This window comes from Myotis nattereri (genome assembly GCF_964212035.1).
Source record: "Myotis nattereri genome assembly, chromosome: X".
NCBI lineage: Eukaryota > Metazoa > Chordata > Mammalia > Chiroptera > Vespertilionidae > Myotis > Myotis nattereri.
In genome coordinates this window covers 97,503,808-97,526,762 of record NC_138078.1, presented here as the reverse complement: position 1 = coordinate 97,526,762, position 22,955 = coordinate 97,503,808, and the positions used below count along the sequence as shown (strand labels likewise).

The window sequence follows — 22,955 nt, the reverse complement described above, 5'->3', positions numbered from 1 at the left end:
TTGAGAACATTACGCAAAGTGAAATAAGTCAAACAGATAAAGCTAAGAACTACATGACTTAACTCATATGTGGAATATAAAACTGAAACTTATATACCCAAACAGCAGTGTGGTGGTTGCCAGAGGGAAGGGGGTAAGGGAAGAAAGGGGTCCTAATATGAGGTTACAGGAGATATGTCTTTGGGTGGTGGGCACATGGTCCTATATACAGATTTTGTAAATTAGTAATTCACACATGTAATCTATATGTTCATGTATACTAATGTCACTCCAATAAAATTTTTAAAAAAAATTACTTGCAGAGTTGGTTAAAAAAGCAGAATTTTTTAGTCCTACCTCCAGACAAAATGAAGTCAGTGTCATATAGAATGTATGTCATTATTTAGAAACATAGTTGTGTAAGCTACCTTTTTATCTATCTCATGTATGCAGTCTAGGCTGTATATTCCACTTAGGGAACTGAAAATAATGTTTTCCACAGGGTATGACCTAAGGAACTTATTTCTAACTTTTAACTCAGATAGTCCTGTACTTTCTGATTTAATTTTTAACTAACTGTATATGATACCTAGCATTATATTGCCATTTGAGAACTCATATGGGTTGGGTTCAGTGGCTTTAGTAAAAGTTCACACAAAATAGTTTTTCTGATTATAATAATGATACTGTTTGTTGTGGAAATTTTAGGAAATAATACATTAAAGTATAAATAAGTAAATCACAAATACCTATAATCCTACCAACCAGACATCAGTCTCTTAAATAATCTCTATAGTTATGTTTGGAGTAGGATGTCAGGATCTTTAAAAATCTTGGAAATTTCAGACTTTAATGACTAACCTGAATAAAGACTGTAGAATTAGTCCTATTGTTAGTGATTTAGGCATAAATATAATAGGAATCTTTTTTATACTTCTGCTGATATTTTTAAACATTATTTTATTAAAATTAATTCACAGGAAGCATTACTTTAGTGCTTTTACTAAATGACCAACTGAAATATTTGCATTGTGCCTATAACAGGAATACAAAAGGGATTCACAAATGTGTACCTGTCAAAATCAATTGGCATGCAGATGGTGTTTTCAAACCTTCTGTCTTATTATTTTTAACATTAATTTAATTTTTTAAATAGAAAACTGATTTTAATGATTATAGGAGATGTCAAGGATATGAAACAAATGTTAAATTGCCCTGTACATCCAGTATAGAGACAGTATATTAGAGTGGTTAAGAGTAAGGACTCTGCAGTCATGCTGCCTAGACTTTTTATCTCTATCATTTATTTTCTAACTCTGTGGCATATCATTTAAACTCTCAATACCTCATTCTCCTTATCTTTAAAATGAGAGTAATAATAATACTACCTCATTAGGTTGTTACAAGGATTAAGTAGCTTAATACATGTAAAAGAGCTTGGAACAGTGCCTGGCACATATTAAGCACTCAACATATGTTAGCTATTATTGGTCCTTTAAAAATTTAATTTTTCTAGGCATGAATATCACTTCTAATAACAATGTTGAATAAGTTATTAATAAAACTTATTCCACTGGAAACTCATTATTTTGGAAAAGGTGGAATAAAAGGTGATAAAACTATCTTCTCTCACCGTATGGCCTGGTAGTGTGCTATAGAAATGAATAATTGACACAAATTAAACAAAGAGGCTCCTGTTTATATTTTAAAAGTCCTAGTTGATTATGTGTTCATTAAATATTTACTTAACATTAAAAGCAAAAAGTTTGAAACATTTTCTAACTTTGACAATGAAAGGGGAAAATGGAACCAATATCAGATGCAATAATATAATTAGTATTTTGAGTTGAGATTGTACAGTGAGACTTTAAAAAAAACAAACATAGCAGAAATTGTTTCATTATTTCAGTATTACTTACCTTATAAAATTGTTGTGATGCCATTTTATGCAACATATGTGAGTTTGCTAAGTAAAAATATCATTACTGTGTGGCACATGGTGCCAGCACCCACAGCTACTTGATGATGAGGCTTGTGAGAGCTCAATAGTGGGCTCGTGAGAGGGGAATAAACTGAAACCAGTAGGGCTAACCTGGAAGAAGGGTATTCAGAATTCCCAAATGTAGTGTCTGAGATAGCAATCAGAACTGCTATTCCTGCATCCCCATCTGTTAGGCAGGAACATGGCCAGGGAGAGTTATGAGATGTGAGCAGTGTTTCACAGCAGGATGACTGAATAGTCGAGGTGACAGGGAGACTCACTTAGGGTGTATTAGGACCCTGGCCCATAGGTGGGGGTATAGGAGGCAGGGTCGAGTTCTTGAGGACTGTGGGGGAGTTGGCAGCTAGATGAAGGTTTAGAATAGGATAGGGCTCAAAGTCACAGCTGGAAAAGAGAAAACGAACTAGGCACTGCATCAGAGGCTTTCTCATGTCACCGGGACAGTCATAGTACAGGTTATTTAAAAAAGCCTGTGCTTCAGTGGACACACTGGATCCTGGATTTAGGGAAAGCAGATTAATTCTAAATCCCACGCTGAAAGGAGCTCTGGCCTCTCATTTGTGAGAGGCAGGGCAGCATGGGCAGTGGGAAGTTATACCTATAGGCTAAATGTCTTCAATAACTGGAGCTGGCATTTAGTCAAAAGTCAATGAATGCTGAATGAAGCATGATTTAATTCATACAAATGTTATATTAAAAAGGAGTCACCATGGAAGGTTATATACATTGATGTAAATTATGCTATCAATGCTCAAAATATTTTGGAATTGTCTTTAGATGTACCACCAAGAAAATGGGTATCATTATGGTTTTACTCAGTCTGATTACAAATCAGATTTGTCTCTAAGTAATTTCTAGATACATCTATATATCACATCTACTTTCAAAATATGAAGATTTTCTACTATGAGGATATTCAAAAGAATGTGCTACAGGCCCCAAGGCAATTCTAAAAGAGTAGTTTCCAAAGTAATTTGAGCAATAACAAGAGCATTGGAATAAGTGGATAGCCTTCCAAAGTGACTGCTTCGAAGGTGATGCCACTCCTTGGAATGTATGTTTGAGTGTATTTGTTAAACAAATCATTCACAATAATTTATAGTAACACACTATATATCTGAAGCATATTATAAATTGGACTTCTTCAAATCCAAGTTATGCTGGCATAAAGTAGCATAGATTCATACTAAGCTAAATTGGAGTAAAAGTATAATTGGCACTTTAGCAAAAATAATTGTATTAAATCAACTGTAATAATAATCTGTAAACACAAAATAATAAATCATGACAATTTTGTTGATATTGTATTTTGAGAAACAAAAGAATCACCAATATTTTGTCAATAATTAAATACTTCAAAACATTAAAAGAGAAAATAATGTGAATTTTTGAAAAAATATTCTAAATTAAATGGAAATAAAGACTACATGCCAAACCTACATCCAACATCATACTCAATGGGCAAAAACTAGAACCATTTCCCCTAATAACTGGAACAAGACAGGCATGCCCACTCTCAATGCTCCTGTTCAACATAATACTAGAAGTGCTAGCCATAGCCATCAGACAAGAAATAAAAGACATCCAAATTGGAAAAGAAGTAAAACTGTCACTATTCACAGATGACATGATATTATACATTGAAAACCTAAACACTCCATCAAAAAACCAAAAGATTTAATAAATGAATTCGACAATGTAGCAAGACACAAAATTAACACCCAGAAATCTATGGCTTTTTCTTACACCAATAATGAACTTACAGGAAGAGAAACAACAAAAACACTCCCATTTTTCATTGCACAGAAAAACTTAAGATACTTAGGAATAAACTAAGGAGGTAAAAGACCTGTACTCGGAAAACTACAGAACATTGAAAAAAGAGATAGAGGAAGATAAACAAATGGAAGAATACACCATGTTCATGGATTTGGTAGAATCAACATCATTAAAATATCCATACTACCCAAAGAATCTATAGATTTAATGCAATCCCCATTAAAATACCAATGGCATACTTCACAGACGTAGGAAAAAACTCTCCAAAAATTCATTTGGAACAAAAAAAGACCCCAAATAGCTGCAGCAATCTTGAGAAAGAAGAACAAAGTTGGAGGGATCATAATAATAGATATTAAGCTATATTACAAAGCCACTGTTCTCAAAACTGCCTGATACTGGCACAAGAACAGACATATAAAGCAATGGAACAGAACAGAGATCCCAGAAATCAACCCAAGCCATTATGCTCAATTAATATTTGACAAAGGAGGCAAGAGCATACAATGGAATCAAGACAGTCTCTTCAATAAATGGTGTAGGGAAAATTGGACAGATACATGCAAAAAAAAAATGAAACTGGACCACCAACTTACACCATACACAAAAATAAACTCAAAGTGCGTAAATGACTTAAATGTAAAGCAGGAAACCATAAAAATCTTAGGAGAATCCATAGGCAGCAAAATATCAGACATATGTCGGAGTAATATCTTTACTGATACAGCTCCTAGGGCAATGGGGACTAAGGAGAAAATAAACAAATGGGACTACATCAAAATAAAAAGCTTCTGCACAGCAAAAGAGACCATCAACAAAACAACAAGAAAGAGAACACATTTGCTAATGTTATATCCAACAAGGGTTTAATCTCCAAAATTTATAGGGAACTCATACATCTTAACAAAAGGAAAATAAACAATCCAATCAAAAAATGGGCAAAGGACCTAAATAGACACTTTTCAAAAGTGGACATACAGAAGACCATATGAAAACATGCTCAAAGTCACTAATCATCTGAGATGCAAATCAAAACGACAATGAGATACTATCTCACACCTGTCTGAATGGCTACCATCAACAAATCAACGAACTGACAAGTGCTGGCGAGGATTTGGAGAAAAAGGAACCTTCGTGCACTGTTGGTGGGAATGCAGACCAGTGCAGCCACTGTGGATAACAGTATGAAGTCTCCTCAAAAAATTAAAAATGGGCCCTAACCAGATTGGCTCAGTGGATAGAGCGTAGGCCTGCGGACTGAAAGGTCCCAGGTTCGATTCTGGTCAAGGGCATGTACCTTGGTTGCAAGCACATCCCCAGTGGGAGGTGTACAGGAGGCAGCTGATCAATGTTTCTCTCTCATCGATGTTTCTAACTCTCTATCCCTCTCTCTTTCTCTCTGTAAAAAATCAATAAAATATATTTTACAAAAAAAATGGAACTCCCATTTGACCCAGTAATCCCACTTCTAGGAATATATCCCAAGAAATTAAAAACACCAATAAGAAAGGATATATGCACCCCTACATTCATAGCAGCACAATTTACCATAGCTATGATTTGGAAACAGCCTAAGTGCCCATCAACAGATGAGTGGATTAAAAAACAGTGGTATATCTACACAATGGAATACTATGCTGCTGTAAAAAGGAAGGAACTCCTACCATTTTCAACAGCATGGATTGGACCTGGGGAACATTATGCTAAGTGAAGTAAGTCAGTCAGAGAAAGATAAATATCACATGATCGCACTAATTTGTGGAATATAATGAACAACACAAACAGATCCAGAGACAGAGAAGCATCCAACAGACCTTCAAACTTCAGAGGGAAGGCAGAGGATGGTGGGGGTGGGGACTAAGAGATCAACCAAAGGACTTGTATGCATGCATGTAAGTATAACCAATGGACACAGACACTAGATAAGTGAGGGTATGTGCTGGGGGGTGGGGTGGCCAATGGGGAAAAAAGGATACATATGTAATACTATATATAATACTTTAAACAATAAAGAATTAAAAAATAAAGATTGTACCAGCTTTTGTAGAAGTCTAACAAATTATGAATAATTTACTAACATTTATTAAAAAGATGTTAAAGTTCATTTGACGCAAACAGATAACATTGGAAAAACCTAAGGCAAGATGCCTTTTTATTAACTATGCAGTGTTATTTGTAGGGCTATCTGTTATTTGTAAATTTGATACACATTAAGTTCATCTTGAGCCTGGAAATCAAAGTCCTTCAGGATATAACCCCAACCTAATTTTCTGTCCTTCCCTCCTATAATTCTCTTACATGCAATCTGTATTCTGTTAAAAACTGAACTGCTTATTAAATATACCCTATAATCTTCTGCTTTTGTACCTTGAAATACATCCTTCCTTTTTCCTATACTCAGGTACTATAGTGTAGGGATAAAAATGCATTCTAGAGCCACAATGCTTATGTTTGGGAATCTGGCATTGCCACTGAAATAGTCCAAGAAATAATTTAAGAAAAACTTAAATAGAAGTTTCATTGAAAACAAAATATATTGCTAAATCTTTTATTTAAGATTTGGTTATTGATAAAACAAATTTTCTAGGCCCTTTATTTTTATTTCTCTCACTCTCCTTTGCTAGGCCAATTCCATGGCAGCATATTCCAGACAAAAGCTTTGATTTTCCCACATCAACCTAACTCCTTATGGCCTTCATAGATAGAGGTGGGATTGGGGGGGCCTCTCTTTGTACTAGTCACAATGAACTGAAGAGAAAACCAGGTCATTACCAAAACCTAGGACTAAACAAGATGAACCAGGATAGCTCCAGACCCATGGAATTAAAGCAATATCAATAACCTGCTTGTGAGGGCTGGGGTCTTGCTTTCTATTTTATTTGCCTCCGTTCAAATTGTCAATAGGGGTTGCTTTTTGACTTGAAGTAATTGAAGAGAAGTCTAGATAAAATTAGTGAAAACTGTGATTTTTAGACTATTCAGAAAGTAATAGTATTTTATTAATTTAACTATATATAGTAAATAAAATCAGAATAATAAAGAATCACCAAATAGTATTCTTTGGGAACTTGTTTAATAGGTAAACCCATACCCCTTCATAAAATATTACTTATAGCTGAATGATTTCAAAGTAGTCAAAATCCATTTATTTTCCTAAGTAAATTTTGCAACTTTATTTCCATAATGCCTTATTTAGCAATACCTGTGTTAAAATTCTTCTGAAAATGCAAAAGTAAACATAATCTCTGCCTATGTCTGAATTAAATTATAATATATGGGCTAATTGTTTCCCCCTTTTTAAAATCTTGACAACTATACACATCAATGATTCCATGCTCATTAAAAATAATTCATTTTGACTTTATTTTTACAAAACCAAGAACGATTTCTTTTTTTAGGTGTCTAACTTCCATTGCCATCCAATGATGTACCAAGTCATAAAGAACTATGGGAACTTAACAGAGTTTCATTACAAATTTAAAATATATTTAATGAAAGATGATTTTTGAAATTATCTGGAATTTTTCATAAACCTAAAAGTAAACAAATATTTCCTCTATTTATTCTTTATCTTAGCCAAACTTAACACAGTTGTCAGTAATGTTTTCCTGTTTTTCTGTCTCATTCTCATACTCAATCTAAAAAAGAACTGAGACAGAAAATTTACCTTCGGTACTTCAAAAATTTTCCCTCAAGAGGCCTGTTTTCTTCATTTGTTTAGGGAAAAGTCTCTGTCCTGAATCCTTTCCACAATAGAAAACTCATAGGAGAAATGACCCTTACCTCTGGTCAAATTCGATTCTGTCCCCTCACTCAAATTTTATTTTTTATAAGGTTTCTCACCTGATGACAGCGACGTACTTTCTCAATTACCCCTTGTTGAGTAGCAGGTTTGGCAGGTACAAGTTGTCTTTGTACGCTACGCTCCAGTCCACTAAGTGTGGACTGACTGTTTCTCACTCTTCAAAGGATCTTATCTGACCAAGGTCCGTTGGAAGCCTCAGGCCCACGGCGTTCACGTTCTGGCGCACAGGACATTGTCCAAGTAACAAGGGTGCCGACATGGGCCAATTTTTTCGGTCTGAACAGCGTTACACCCCCTAAAAAATATATCCCAACCAAAGCGTGCTGGTCCAGGATAAATCATGTTTATCCGTGTAAAACAAGGCACAGCGGCTACTTTCACTTAGAACACCCAAATCTACCCACAAGGAAAGGTAGTTTTCACTCTCAAATTCGTGTTAACAATCAATAGAGTGTGAGAGTGGAGTGAAAGCCGTTAGGCAACCTACACTTGTTCATATTGGCTTTCTGACATTCGATCAGCATCCATCCTCTGTATGATAAAACTCTAACACACACCCTGATAAACTGAGTTTTGTTAAAGCGTCTTGCTTAGAGTGTCTTGCGCAGGGGAATTTAGGGTCTGTTCTATCTGCGATTTGTGGGCGGGGGGTATTATTATTTCTCAGCGTTGTAAGTATCTAGAGTCCTCCCTACTTTCTCTGAGAGCTACGGAATCTGAGGACCCCTTATTTCCCCCACGTAAGGTATGGGTTCCTCACCTGGGTCAGTTTTCGGGTCGCTGGCTAGGCTCCGAAAATAGCCCAGAGCTCTGTGTACCTCTGTTGCCTAGGTAACAACTTTGTCCCACCCCCCTTTCCACCCCTCACCTCCGGGTTCCCGCTTGGCTTTCCTGACCAATCATAGAAGAATCGTCTTTGAAACAATACCAAAATCAACCAATCCGAGCGCGCGCCAGTCAGGGTCAACGGCTGCCCTTTTCACTTAACTACGTCCAGGAGTTTTAGCCCCTGTCCTGTCAGCTTCACGCAGCGGGAGTTTGTCCACTTTGCAGTCCGGCTCTTTCCGGCCCAAGTAGGTCCCAGCCCGCCTCTCTGTCCGTTACCTAGTTGCTATGGGGCCCTGATAGGGATCGGCAGCCGCGCTAGCCACCAACTTCGTTTGCGGGGTTTTCGTTTGTCCTAGTCATCCTCCTGCAGGCTCGCTCTTCCTTAAGCTTTTCCCTTACGTGAGTTACAGATCGGACAACTCCGGAGCAGTAGGAGCGGAAGTGTGGGCTCAATGGTGCGGGTGTTGGAGGTTTTGCTGCCGCCTATTCGCGCTTCCCACGCCCCCTCTCTGCCCAACCGCAGAGTTGAGTTCCGCCCAGGCTCAGCGTTCTTGTGTGTAGAGAGGGATCGCGCTTCCCACCCCCACCCCCACTGTTGTGGGCAAGTTTTCTGGGTCTGCAGCCGAAGTGGGAGCGCCCCGTCGGCCGTCACGTGGGACCTGTTAGGCACCAGCTGGAGCTCCCAGTGGCTCCCACTCCAGGGGACATCGCGGGACCTGGTGCCCAGCTTTCCCAGCCTTACAGTTGAGATAACGCACGTGCCTCGCGGCTTGACAATTTGAGTCTTCACTTCAATTAGAGGTACAGGCTGTGACCCTAGATTCCCACAGATTCCGTGGTTTGGTTTTAAACAAAGAGAAAAAAGAGATGGCTCAGTAAATGTTTGCATTATTCGGAACTGATTAGCTGTGTTCCTTGGTGGGACCGTGCATCCATTTGAGTTTTGCAAACAAGGATAGAAAGGTTTTAACAGATGGCTACTTTTGGTTATCCAGGGTTTGGAATTAGATAATGAATTAAATAAACTGCTCTCCTTTCTGCTATTGCTTTTCTAACTTACACTCTATCTGGCGAGGGGGATAGTGAAGTTTAAGTAATTTGCCTATTCTGCTTGTTATGACCACGGTAAACAACAGCAGCAGCAAACAACAAACGGAGGTAGAATATTTGTTATTTGCCAAAGTTAAGTTATTGGATTTTCCATAATACCCCTTCCAGTGGTTCTCAACCTGTGGGTCGCGAACAATGAAAATACATCCTGCATATCAGATATTTACATTACGATTCATAACAGTAGCAAAATTACAGTTATGAAGTAGCAACAAAAATAATTTTATGGTGGGGGGGTCACCACAACATGAGGAACTGTATTAAAGGGTTGTGGCTTTAGGAAGGTTGAGAACCACTGCAAGCTTTCCTCCTTTGTTTGTTTGTTGTCCCTTATTCCTATAGATGATCAGAATTTAAGTTTCTTCAGTTTCATTTTGCATGATACTTATGGAGCTTAAATTATGTATGTTATGCTGTTTCCTTTTTTCTTTTTTGGTTTCTATTCTACCCCAATTTGCATTAGTCTAAGTCCACAATGCCTAGCTTGTGCTTTTCAGACCTTTTGGCTGTGACTCACAGTTAAGAAATAAATTTTATATTATGACCCAGTACATAATACAGATATATAACTGATAACTGTTTTGCAGAATAAGTACGTAACTACATGCAATGTACTCTAATGCTTTCCACTAATAAATTGTCATTCACAGTTTGAAAAGACACTGACCTTAGACCATTGGTTTTCAAACTTGTGTGTGTTTTATCAATCACTTAGTATATATGTTACAAATGCAGATTTCCTTGGCTAACTCCAGGAACTAGTTCAGTGGGTCTGTGGTGTTTCATATATCATATATAAAGTTCTTGGTACAGTGTCAGGTGCACAGATATTAAATACATAGTAGTTTTCTTCTTAAGGAACACAGGCTTTTTATCTTTAGAAATATAATCACCTCTTCAAGGTTTGGCCTGCCCCTGGCAAGGTAGAGACCAATGTTAAGCATTGTATTCTCCAGGGTTGAGGAGATAGGAAGGTAGGGGATGAGTCCTGGATCTGAGAAATCTTCAAGCATTTTACCTCCTTGGAGAATTTCATAAATACAGAAATTACAGCTTAAGGAACACAAAGATTAGAGAGGTTCAGTAAGATAGATCTCACTTGATTGAGTCTAATATTCTTGTCCATTCTGACTAGCAGGTCAGATCTAGGGGCAGAAGTTTAAACAGGAAGAGGGCTTTCCTGTTTTGCCTATCCCAGAAGCAGAGGCTAAAGATTTTCTGGCTTTTGATGGCTAGGTTGGCTTTAGAGTAATGAAACTTGAGAGATTTAAAAGGTAAAATACACCTAAAAGTTTCCATGGGGTATAGTTATGAAAAAGGAATATAGTTCAGCTAATTATTTTATAAAATACTAGAGGCTCAGTGTATGAAATTCATGCACTGGGGGCGGGGAGGGCTCCCTCAGCCTGGCCTTCACCCTCTCACAGTCCAGGAGCCCTCATGGGATGCCAAACTGACAGCTTAGGCCTGGCGCAGGCCAGGCTGAGGGACCTCCCCCCCGCCCCCCAGTGCACAAAAGTTGTACACTGGACCTCTAGTAACTGATATTTCTGTTCTCTGATTTTATCTATATGTACCCATATTTTTATATAATCTTCATTTTTGTTTATACAGTTTTATTCCTTTGATTTGATACTATCCTGGGAATTTTTCTATGTTGATAGTCTTCATATTTTTTATTATTAATAGCAGCCTAACATTTCATAGAGTGGGATGACCATAATTTACTCAGCCTTACTAAACCAACAATAGAAGATTTATTTCCAGTTACTCCATGCTATCATTAACACTGTGAAGTCTTGGCTATTTAAAATCATTTATAGCCAAAACCGGTTTGGCTCGGTGGATAGAACGTCAGCCTGCGGACTGAGGGGTCCCAGGTTCGATTCCGGTCAAGGGCATGTACCTGGGTTGCGGGCACATCCCCAGTGGGAGATGTGCAGGAGGTGGCTGATCGATGTTTCTCTCTCATCGATGTTTCTAACTCTCTATCTCTCTCCCTTCCTCTCTGTAAAAAATCAATAAAATATATTTAAAAAAAAATAAAATTATTTATATAACTTTTGCCTTCCATGAAACTGAGGAGGAATCCTAGCAGGAAGGCCAAGGATGTTGACATGAGCTGTGAGTTTTTGCCACCCTTGAATATATGAATTTGCCCATATAGGTTTGTATATGTTGGAGCAACAGTGATCAACCACATTATTCATTATACATATGAGACTTAGGTTGAATGTATGTTTTTAACTAATAAGTATAAACATTTTCAAAATGATTTCGTTTAAAAATATGAGGCATAGCAGATTCAAGTACCACACTAACACATTCATCACATTTTTTGTGTGTGCTGATAACATTTAAGATCTACTCTCTTAGCAACTTTCAAGTATATAATACAGTATTGTTAACTATAATCACCTGCTGTACATTAGATCCCCAGAATGTATTTAGCGAATTGTGTTACTTGAATACTAGAGGCCCAATGCACAAAATTCGTGCAAGGGGCTTGGCCCTCACAACCACGGTGGCTTGCCTCGGCCCTCGCAGCCCTGGCTTCGTCTAAAAGGTGTTCAGCTGTCTGGTCTAATTAGTATATTATGCTTTTATTATTATAGATTATATAATTATATTATTATAAAATTAGCTATTTATTATCTATTATTTATAAATAATAGTTTATTGTTTAATAAAGGTTTATTATGTGTCAGATATCATGGCAAATTTATCTCATTTAATTCTCACCTCAAAGAGGTGTCTGTGCTCTTTGATCAACATTTTTTCATTCCCCCAGCCCCTGGCAGCCACCATTCTACTCTTTGTTTCTGTGATTTAGGTATTTTAGGTTCCACATGAAAGCAAGAATATAGCCCTAGAGAGTTTGGCTCAGTGGATAGAACGTCAGCCTGCAGACCAAAGGGTCCCGGGTTCGATTCTGCTCAAGGGCACGTACCTTGGTTGCGGGCCCTGGTCGGGTTCCTGCAGGAAGCGACCAATAGATGTGTTTCTCTCACACAGATATTTCTCTCTGTCTTTCCTTCTCTCTTCCACTCTCTCAAAATCAATGGGAAAATATACTCGGGTGAGGATTAAAAAATAAATAAATGAAAATAAAGGGATCTTATTAACAAAAATAATAAAGCAAGAACATAGTTCTCTTTCTCTGACTTCTTTCACCCATAATGCCCTCACAGTACATTCACATAATTTCGTCAAAGTCCATTCATGTCCATTCATGTTGTTGCAAATGACAAGATTTCCTGTATTTTGATGCCTGAATAATATCCTCACTATATATGCCACATTTTGACACTTAGGTTGTTTCCATGTCCTGACAATTGTGAATAATGCTGCAATGAATATGGGTTACAGATAGTTCTTTGGGATAGTGGTTTCATTTCAGATAAATATCAAAAGTGGTACTGCTGGGTCATAAGGTAGTACCACTACCTTATGGTAAAAAATTTTTAATTTTTTAAGGACTCTCCTTACTATTTTCTATAGTGGCTTTACTGATTTTCATTTTTACCAAACAGTGCACAAGGGCTCCCTTTTCTCCACATCCTCGCCAACATTTGTCATTTCTTTCTTTTGGATAATAGCAATTTTACCAGGCCTGAGGTGATGTATCCTTATGGTTTTGATTTACATTTCCCTGGTGAATAGTGATGCTGAACATCTTTTTATGTACCTGTTGGCCTTTTGTATATCCTCTTTGAAAAAATGTCTATTCAGGTCCTCTGCCCATTTTTCAATTTGATTATTTGCTTTTTTGCTGTTGAGTTCCTTATATTTTTGGATATTAACCCCTTATCAGATATTTTATTTGCAAATATTTTCTCCAATTTTGTAGGTTGCCTTTTTATTTTGTTGGTGGTTTCCTTTGCTATGCAAAGGAGTTTGGGTTTGATATAGTCCCACTTGTTTAATTTTTATTTTATTGCATTTGCTTTTGGTGTTATATCCTAAAAATTGTTGCCCAGACCAATGTCTTACAAACAATGCACTAGTATGCTTGTATAAAGCTTTTATGAATACTATACTTCATAATTCCCCAGAGTTTTGTTTGTTTGTTCTACTTCTCCAACATTTTGGTAAAGTTTCTTCTAAAGGTGGGTTTGTCTTTGAGGCTGTCATTTGCATTTGAATGTTATTCTTTTTGTTTGTTGTTTCTTTGACTAGTTCTCTAGAGTTTTCCTCTCTTCTTTCTTCTTCCCCCTCAACTTAACCCTGTTCTCTACCTCTCCGCTCTCTTGGGTTCCTCTGCCCGCTTTCCACATAGCCATGCTTTCTCTTTGGGCCTCTCTGCCCTCCACACCCATTCTCTCTCTCTCTCTCTTTTTTTTTAAATATATTTTATTGATTTTTCACAGAGAGGAAGGGAGAGAGATAGAGAGTTAGAAACATCGATGAGAGAGAAACATCGATCAGCTGCCTCCTGCACATCTCCCACTGGGGATGTGCCCGCAACCCAGGTACATGCCCTTGACCGGAATCGAACCTGGGACCTTTCAGTCCGCAGGCCGACGCTCTATCCACCGAGCCAAACCGGTTTCGGTCCATTCTCTCTTAAGTCTCCTTTTCTCTCACACAACTTCTCTGCTCCTCCAAGATTCTCCCTCCTTTTTTCCCATTTTATATTTTCACCAGAAATATATTAAGATTCCTATTTCTCCATATCCTTGCTTTCACTTGTTATTTTCTGTTTGTTTGTTTTTTTAATTTAGACTTAAAAATTATTTTATTTTTCAATTACAGTTGACATTCAATATTATATTAGATGCAGATGTACAGCATACTGGTATAGACATTTATATAGCTGACAAAACGATCCCCCCCATAAATCTAGTAACCACCTTCACCATGCATAGTTATTACAATATTATTGATTATATTCCCTATGGTGTACTTTACATCTGCATGACTATTTTGTAACTCCCAATTTGTACTTCTTAATCATTTCACCTTTTTCAACCAGTTCCCAACCCCCTCCCATTTGGCAACCAACAACTTGTTCTCTCTATCTATGAAATTATCCTCTCTTTAGTACTTCTACTCACCCTCCCCTTTGGTCACACCCTTAGTCTTTCCAATTTTGTTACTGCTAAAGGCATTCTCTGAGAATGAGACCTGTTTCATGGCAATTTACAGTCTTTTGCAATGTCACACTTCTAATATTTAGAAAGTTGGTCTTAATTTTGGAACTTAAAATTTTTTTCTAGCCCTTAAAATAAGATTCTGACCTTATGGCTTTGCCATGTTATAGTACAAAGGGGGAGAAAGGCACTTAATGTGAAAGGTAATCAGTAGTTATACTGCTTAAGATATTAAATATGAACTCAAACTAACGCACCATTTTCAGTAGCCTTATATTTTATTTTGGCATAAAATAAAATGGTTAAGTTTGATCACTTTCAATTTCCTTAAAAATGGCTATGCTAATTTCACCTCTCTGTGTCAATATGTCTCTGGGGGCTCAAACATTTAGAATAAAACATTGGTAATTCAGTTTCAATTCCAGAGCTGGCATTTGTAACTGTCGGTGCAAATAAGGATCCTATTGTACTTTGAGGTTAATACTTTCTTCTTGAGTAACATTTCTAGAAGACTTTCTTTTTTTTCTTTTTCCTTATTGATTAAGGTATTGCAAATGTGCCCTTATTCCTCCATTGTCCCCCCCACACCTCCAGTCCTGCCCTTACCCTCACCCCCTGTTGTCTGTGTCCATCTCTTGTGCTTATATGCATGCATATAAGTCCTTTGGTTGATCTCTCCCCCATACCCCCACCCTCCCCTACCTTACCTCTGAGGTTTGAGCATCTGATCGATACTTCTCTGTCTCTAGATCTGTTTTTGTTCATCGGTTTATGTTGTTCATTATAATCCACAAATAAATGAGATCACGTGATATTTATCTTTCTCTGACTGACTTATTTCACTTAGCATAATGCTCTCCAGCTCCATCCAGGCTGTTGCAAATGGTAGGAGTTCCTTCCTTTTTACAGCAGCATAGTATTCCATTGTGTAGATGTGCCAAAGTTTTTTAATCCACTCATCTGCTGATGGGCACTTAGGCTGTTTCCAAATCTTAGCTATTGTAAATTGTGCTGCTATGAACATAGGGGCGCATATATCCTTTCTGATTGGTGTTTTTTGATGGAACAAGGGGTTTTATTCAGTGAATTTGTACTTTTCCTTTGCTTCTCTGTGTCCCTCCTTAGTTTGGATAATTAATGATATATCAAAGAATAATATGTGTTATCAGAAGTTGTTATTTATCAGAATGGTTCTATAACACGACTAATCACATTGCATGAATTTTTAGGCCAAATCAATTAGTAATTATGTTCTTGAGGAGTTGAAATTAATTCATGGAACTTGATGGTTGTCAAGTAACTGGGCAGGTTAGGGAGAATGTTGCCTCTAAGGAAAATCTACTTGCTTCCAAGAAGGTAGGGAAAAAATTAATAAATTATATAGCTGTGCTTCTATGCTAGTCACTGCTTGCATCTGTAGGGGAATAGTAGCAGAGTGATTTCCCCCAAATCATTTATACTGTGTGAGACAGAAGTCCCTAAACATTTATGTTTAAATGGTTTAGATTTAACCATGGTCGGCAAACTGTGGCTCGCAGGCCACATGCGGCTCTTTGGCCCCTTGAGTGTGGCTCTTCCACAAAATACCACGTGCGGGCACGCACATACAGTGCGATAGAAACTTCGAGGCCCATGCGCAGAAGTCGGTATTTTGTGGAAGAGCCACACTCAAGGGGCCAAAGAGCCGCATGTGGCTCGCGAGCCGCAGTTTACCGAGCCGCAGTTTGCCGACCACTGGCAAGGATCCTGTCTTGAAGTTACCTTGTTTCTGCTTTTTGAGATGCAGATTATGTTCCTCATAATGTGTTGCTTGAGCAAATATTAAAATGGAAGTATTATGTCTTGTTCCTTCACTTAACTACTTGCTTGACCTTGGGAAAGTTATTTAGTGTTTCAGAGCATCACTTTCCTCAACTATAGAATGATGATCAAAATAACAGTTTTGATTTGTTGTAGGTAAATAAGGGGATTCTGATTTAGTAAGTGTTACATTTTCTCTTTCTTTCTTTATATTATGTAAGACATTCAAGAATTTAAATGGCAAAGTGGTATGTACTGAAATGACCTGCCATCATTTATTGAATTTAGGTCAAATTTCCTACTACTCAGAATACTCCTTGGAATAATAAATTACGATAGGTAGTATACAGATAATTTGCATGCTGATGAAACATGTAGTATTTTTTAAAAATTGTAATTTGAAATCCATTTTATGTTCACTCTCTGGGCCAGCTAAGAGAGTACTACAAAATTATCTATCCCTGATTTGTTGATCTTCCATTGACAGCAAGAAGAATGCCGACTTTATATTTGGAAAGCTTTCATACAGTGTTTTACATTAAATTAAATTAGACAAAGTAATATATGTGGAGGGCCCTCTGTAAACTTATTTTAAAAATATTTTAGTTATTTAATTGAACTGCAAGAATTTTAGAGGTGAGGAAACTGAGACTCCAGTTTATTTAAGTGACTAGCACAGTCTGATCACCAAAAGAAAAATGGTGAAGCAACATTAATGGCAGTGGCACTCATTCGATTGTTTTCTTTCTTAAAAAGATTATTTTCTTTCTATACAGTTGTTTAGATAATTTAGTAAGGCACATTTCCATTGGAAAAGCAGGCAGGGAACAACTATCTTCCCATTCCCAGGAGCCCGTTCATTGAGCTCTGATGATTTCTTTGGGTGTAGTGGGTTTTCTGCAGAAGCTTTTTACCACCTAGTATTTCTTTCTTTGAACATGTGTGCTTGCATTAAGGCATCCAAGATAGAACTGTAAGCTGGGGCCAACATAAAAATCTATAGTTTTGTCAACTTTAAGCTCCTATAGTCAGACAGCGTGGATAAGGAAAGATCACTTTGAAGAGAAATAGAGGTTACCTGCTGGAACTCAACAAAAACAGACAGTTATCCCTATTCATAGCCACGTATAGGGAGTATAAGTTTATTTTATTTGTTTATAGGTTTTCCATTTGGAGAGTTAGAGGGTGCTAATGTCCTGTTGGTTAAAAAAGAAGGGGAATAGTGATTAATTTCAGGCTTTGTTAGAAAAACATGAATTTGTTCCTATGTTAAAAGAAAGAGTTCAAGAGAAACCCATATCAATTAATATAATTAGAATATGTAGCTTTAAAACATTGGAAAACTAAGGAGAACAGAGTAAATTCCATCAATCCAAATATTCAGAAAAAGATACACATGCAACATGGCAAATTAAAAACAATAAAATGAAAGAAATAAGTCCTATTTTACCAAGTAGTCAGTATAAATGTGAATAAATTAAACTCATTTATTATGAGAGTCTTAGATTGGATTTTTAAAATTTCAGCTTTGCTATTTACCAAAACCATATATACTAGTAAAATGACACAGAAAGGTTGAAAACAAAGAAATGGAAAACAATACACAAGGTGCATATCAACAAAAAGAAAAATGCTGAAGCAATATTAATGTCAAACAAAATGTGATTTAAGGAAATTTAGTAAAAAAGTGACATTTCACACTGATGAAAGGAAGGAAATCTGCCAAGAGACTATCAAACATGAATTTATGGCCCTGACAACATAGCCTGGAAATATATAAAGCCAAAAGCCATGGGATTATAAGGAGAAATTGACAATCCCTGGTAAAAATAGGAGACTTTTTAAATACCTCTGTCAGAAATGGTTAAGCAAAATAGGTTTTAAAAAATATATAAGGATATGAAAGATTTAAGATCTAAATGAGATGGAATGGACAGAATCTTTAATTTTAAATTCTTAGTATAAATGCATTTTTAGTCCAAAAGTGATTTTCTCAAATTTATATGGTTAAAAAAAATTAAAGGTTCATGTTATATTTAACAGGGAATTTCTTAAATTCTTTCAAAAGAATATAAAGTTCATAAATGCAAAGGCGCAGGGGAAAAATTCACCTTTTGATGGCTACCAGAATACTCTCCTTTGGCTTACAATATGACATTGATGACAATGCCTAAATCTCAAAGTGTCAATTTCTACTACAGTATCAATCCATGGTTTGAAAATACTAAGTTTTTCTGCCAACATTTATAATATTATATAAATATTTTATAAGTTTATAATATATAACTATATGTTACATAATATATGCAACAATATACTATTATTATAATACTAGAGGCCCGGTGCATGGATTCGTGCACTGGTGGGGTCCCTTGGCCTGGCCTGTGCCTTCTTGCAATCTGGGACCCCTCAGGGGATGTCGAACTGCCAATTTCAGCCTGATCCCCGCAGGCCAGGCCAAGGGACCTCATCGGTGCATGAATCCATGCACTGGGCCTCTAGTATGCATATAAGATCTTTTTTAAAAAATAAATCTTTATTGTTTAGATTATTACAGATGTTCCTCTTTTTTTCCCCAATAGCTCCCCTCCACCTGGTTCCCACCCCATGCCCTTACCCACGCCATTGTCCTCATCCATAGGTGTAAGATTTTTGTCCAATCTCTTCCCGCACCCTTCACACCCCCTTCCCCCCAAGAATTGTCAGTCCACTCCCTTTCTATGCCCCTACTTCTATTATATTCACCAGTTTATTCTGTTCATCAGATTTTTTAATTGACTTAATTTTTAGATTCACTTGTTGATAGATATGTATTTGTTGTCACTTTGTTGTTCATAATTTTTATCTTTACCTTTTTCTTCTTCTTCCCTTTCTTAAAGAATACCCTTCAGCATTTCATATAATACTGGTTTGGTGGTGATGAACTCCTTTAACTTTTTCTTGTCTGTGAAGCTCTTTATCTGACCTTCAATTCTAAATAATAGCTTTGCTGGGTAGAGTAATCTTGGTTGTAGGTTCTTGCTATTCATCACTTTCAATATTTCTTGCCACTCCCTTCTGGCCTGCATAGTTTCTGTTGAAAAATCAGCTGACAGTCGTATGGGTACTCCCTTGTAGGTAACTGACTGTTTTTCTCTTTCTGCTTTTAATATTCTCTCTGTCTTTTGCCCTTGGCATTTTAATTATGATGTGTCTTGGTGTGGTCCTCTTTGGATTCCTCTTATTTGGGGTTCTCTTCACTTCCTGGACTTGTAAGTCTATTTCTCTCACCAGGTAGGGGAAGTTTTCTGTCATTATTTCTTCTAATAGGTTTTCAATATCTTGCTCTCTCTCTTCTTCTGGCACCCCCATAATTTGGATGTTGGTATGTTTGAAGTTGTCCCAGAGGCTCCTTACACTATCTTCATATTTTTGGATTCTTTTTGCTTTTTGCTTTTCCAGATGGGTGTTTCTTGCTTCCTCATATTTCAAATCTTTGATTTGATTCTTGGGATCCTCTAATCTACTGTTGAATTTATGTATATTATTCCTTATTTCAGACAGTGTATGATTAATTTCTGACTGGTCCTTTTCCATTTTCTTTGGCATTCTCATTAAGATCCTTAAAGTTCTCACTAAGTTCCTCAGAGGTCTCACTAAGTTTCTCAGAGGATTGTAGAAGATTCTTGAGTAACCTTATAACTGTGGTTTTGAACTCTATATCCAGTAGTTTGCTTTCCTCCATTTCTGTCATTTGTGACATGTTTCTTTGTCTCTGCATTTTGGCTGTTTCCCTGTGTTAACAGAGTGGCTTTGTGTGGTAGGTGTCCTATTGGACCCAGTGGCTCAGCCTCCCCAATCACCTGAGGTGGACACTCTTGGCGCACCCCTTTGTGGGCTGGGTTCACAGTCTTGCAGTTAGCCTTGATTACTGCTGGTAACCCTGGGAGGAATTGACCTCCAGGCCAATTGACTGTGAGGACCTGCTGTGTCTATAGTGAAGGAACTGCTGTGCTGGAGACACCATTATGGGGCAGGACTTGCTTCAGTGGGGTTTTGGTGCTCACTGAGTCTGCCTCTTGAGTGTGTCACTTATGGATGTGAGGAGTTGAAATCTGTTATCAGACCACTGGGTACACTGGCTCCTGGATCTCCAAGGAGGTGCAAAGTCAGCCACTGCCTGAGTCCACCCAGCAGGAGCTACAGCGATATCTGCAAATTTCTCCTCTTTGTTTGGGATTTGGAAGTTTTGGAGTTCTCTGACCCAGCTGCAGTTTGTTAGGTTAGGCTGTGAAAGGACAGGCAATTCATATGCAAAAGCCGCTGCGCACAGCTTGGGTGGGGTTGTAAATTGGGTGGGGCGGGGTCTCAGGGAATCAGCAGGGAGAAACAAACAGTGATGGCTGTCAGTCAGCCATCTCCCCGTCTCCCTGTCTCTGGGTCTCCGAGTCTCTGCGTCCCTGAGTCCCGTGCCCCCACAATAACAATGATCCCTGCGAGCAGCTCTGCAAGAAAGCCACCCTTGCTTTCCGACCCAATGCCAGACAGTTCAGTTTCTCCCCGAAGGAGTCTGGGTCCCCAGAATCTCGCCGGAAACTGGAGTTCAGGGTAGTCTGGAGCTTGTATCTCCCTTCCAATTGAAAAAGTAAACAGCACACCCAGTTGCCAGCCCATTTCACGTGCCTCCGTACCTCTGCTCTTGGTGCGTCCACACCTCCTACCCAGTCTCAATGCACTTTTTTCTTTTCTTCTAGTTGTAGAACGTCCACTCAGCCAGCTTTTCCATGGTTCTGGATGATAGCCGTTTTGTCTTTTAGTTGTAGTTTTGGTGAGGTTGTGGGGGGCAGCAAGTACAAGTGTATTTCTTATGCCGCCATCTTGGTTCTCCATATAAGATCTTTGATTAAACTCTTCCCATCCTCTCCGCTCCTCCCTTCCTTCTGAGATTCATCAGTCTGTTCGATCTTTCCATGCCTGTGCGTTGAGCATCTGCCCTCTGGTGGTCAGTGCATGTCATAGCTACCGGTCGAACAGTCGAACAGTTGCTTAGGCTTTTATATGTATAAACTAGAGGCCCAGTGCATGAATTCGTCCACCCAGTGGGGTCCCTCACCCTGGCCTGTGAGATCGGGCTGAAACCGGCTCTCCAACATCCCCCAAGGGTCCCAGATTGCAAGAGGGCATAGGCCAGGCTGAGGGACCCCACCAGTGCACCGACAGGGCCAGGGAGGGATGTGGGAGGTTGGCCAGCAGGAGAGTGACCACGGCAGGGCTCCAGGATATGTCTAGCCCATCTTGCTTAGTCCCGATTGGCTGGACCCCAGCAGCAAGCTAACCTATAAGTCAGAGCTTCTGCCCTCTGGTCGTCAGTGCACATCATAACAACTGGTCGACTAGTCGACTGTCTGCCCCTGGTGGTCAGTGCACATCATAGCAATTGGTTGAGTGGCCTTAGCATATCCTATATATTGAAGAGATAATATGCAAATTGACCCTCACACCCTCATGAGATGGCTGCCTGCAACCAGGCCGGCAGGGGGGTTAGTGAGGGATGACCAAATGACTGAACAAGCAGGCTACATGGGGTGACCAGGCCGGCAGGGGCGTTAGTGAGGGACCACCAAACGACTGAACAGCAGGCTGCATGGGGCAGGGGGGCAGTTGGGGGCAGCCAGGCCAGCAGGGGTGGCAGTTGGTGGCAACCAGGCTGGCAGGGGGCCAGTTAAGAGCAACCAGGCCGGTGGGGGGGTGCAGTTGGGGACAACCAAGCCAGCAGGGGGGCAGTTGGGGGAGATTAGGCTGGCAGGGGAGGCAATGAGGGATGGCTAGGCAAGCAGGGGGGGCAGTTGGGGTGACCAATCTGGCAGAGGGAGGCAGTTGGGCTGACCAGGCCAGCAGGGGGCAGTAAGGGGTGACCAGGCTGGCAGGGAGGGGGCAGTTGGGGGAAACCTGGCTGGCAGCGGGAGCAGTTTGGGGTCATCTGGCCAGCAGGGGGGGAAGTTAGGGGCAATCAGGCTGGCACACAGAGGCAGTGAGGGGCAATCAGGCCAGTGGGGAGGTCATTTAGGGGCGACCAGGCAGGCAGGCAGGTTAGGAGCAATTAGGAGCCAGCAGTCCAGGATTGTGAGAGGGATGTCCGGCCTAAACCAGCAGTCGGACATCCCCCAAGGGGTCCCAGATTGGAGAGGGTGCAGGCTGGGCTGAGGGGATCCCCCTCTCCATGCACAAATTTCGTGCACCAGGCCCCTCATCATTAGCATATTATACTTTGATTTGTTGAACAGCCAACCTGACTACTGGACACCTAGCATATTAGGCTTTTATTATATAGGATAATTTATAATAACATCTCAGGAGAGTGGTACCTTTGGGAATATTAGACTAAATACAGAAATACCCAGAATGTCTCCCTTTTTGTGCCTTCCAGGATTGAGTTATTACACTTGAAATCACCATTTAGAGTTTACATGTTTAAAGTTTTAAAATGTGTATATGACTTAACAAGTATGTCAACTAACACATTCAGATAAATATTGTCCTTGAGAAGGTGTTCACTTATACCCTCATACTAAATCTATTC

The 22,955-nt window shown here is 38.9% G+C and overlaps 1 protein-coding gene across 1 annotated transcript in view; it reads right to left on the bottom strand.

The window, feature by feature from the left end:
* DNAAF6 (dynein axonemal assembly factor 6) overlaps positions 1-7,768 on the bottom strand; it is a 69,558-nt gene extending 61,790 nt beyond the window's left edge. The window contains exon 1 of the mRNA XM_081115020.1: positions 7,604-7,768. The gene's annotated coding sequence lies outside the window, so the exon portion shown is untranslated. The remainder of the gene's footprint in view (positions 1-7,603) is intronic.
* Positions 7,769-22,955: the final 15,187 nt, after the last annotated feature.